This window comes from Eufriesea mexicana, unplaced genomic scaffold, assembly GCF_001483705.2.
Source record: "Eufriesea mexicana isolate 0111107269 unplaced genomic scaffold, ASM148370v2 scaffold167, whole genome shotgun sequence".
Classification (NCBI taxonomy): domain Eukaryota; kingdom Metazoa; phylum Arthropoda; class Insecta; order Hymenoptera; family Apidae; genus Eufriesea; species Eufriesea mexicana.
Genome location: NW_016908331.1, coordinates 6,275 through 7,360, shown reverse-complemented (window position 1 = coordinate 7,360; position 1,086 = coordinate 6,275).

Sequence of the window (1,086 nt, the reverse complement as noted above, 5' to 3'; positions counted from 1 at the left end):
GCAGCCAGAACCATGGCTGCCCTGGATTTTTCGTCATTAGTGTTGCGAATTTTTTTGATGCGAGTGCATAAATTAGTATTTATTAGTGTTGCGTTAGTAATTGAATTATATTATTATGATCATTTTCGCGAGTTCTCTGCCTTTTTTTGTTTATTTTTTTTTTTTCATTTTCTTTTTTTTTTTAAATGCTAAATTAATTGCTATTTTAAATATCTGGAAGCACTCGTCGCGGTTAATTTTGAAAATTGTCCGTTATCAGACAATTTAGTAAGTTAGTGTTGCGAAATTAAAATTTATTTATTCCACTCTCGGTTTTTTTCGCAGGTTCATATCGAGTGGAATTATTTGTTTTTGTGGCTATTTAGGCCACCATTATGTTTTCTTTTTCAGCACCTTTTTTCACTGAAATATTTGATAATGAAAATACTGCTGTAATGTGTATACGTCTGTTTTCCATCCTTTTTTCCTTTTATTTATCTTTTCATTTTAACTTTTAACAATAATTTGTGATATTATTAATTATCGAATTTTGACTTTAAAATAAATTCACTCGCGATACTCGTTTATTTTGCAAGATAAATATTTTGCATAATAATCGTTTTCTGTGTGTAATTCGACTATTCGTGAATCTAATAAAAGTTCCTTTTTTTTTTCGTGTTCGGGAAAATTTTTGATTTTTGTCTATAAAAAATCAAAAATACTGCAAATTCGTTGCAGTAAAAGTGTGATTATTTCAATTGCAAGTTTTTGACAAAACATTTTTGACTGTTATTTTAATTTGTGTTAATATGTGTCTTATCTTCTTTCAGGAGTCATCGTTTTATTCTCTTTTTCCAATTATTAATCCAGTAATTAAGTTTGTTTCAGATTTATTAATCTAGAACCCTTTCATATTACCATGTCAACATCATTTCAAATATATGAACTTATGTGAGTATATCTGAGGCTCAGAAGTGAAATAACTTTCATGGAGGGAAATGACATAATGGAAAGTGAGGCCTCGTTAATTTGTTTATTATCATTACCACAATTTTTATTTATGGTCATATAGATTATTAATTACAATAATTTCACTATTTTTTCCAC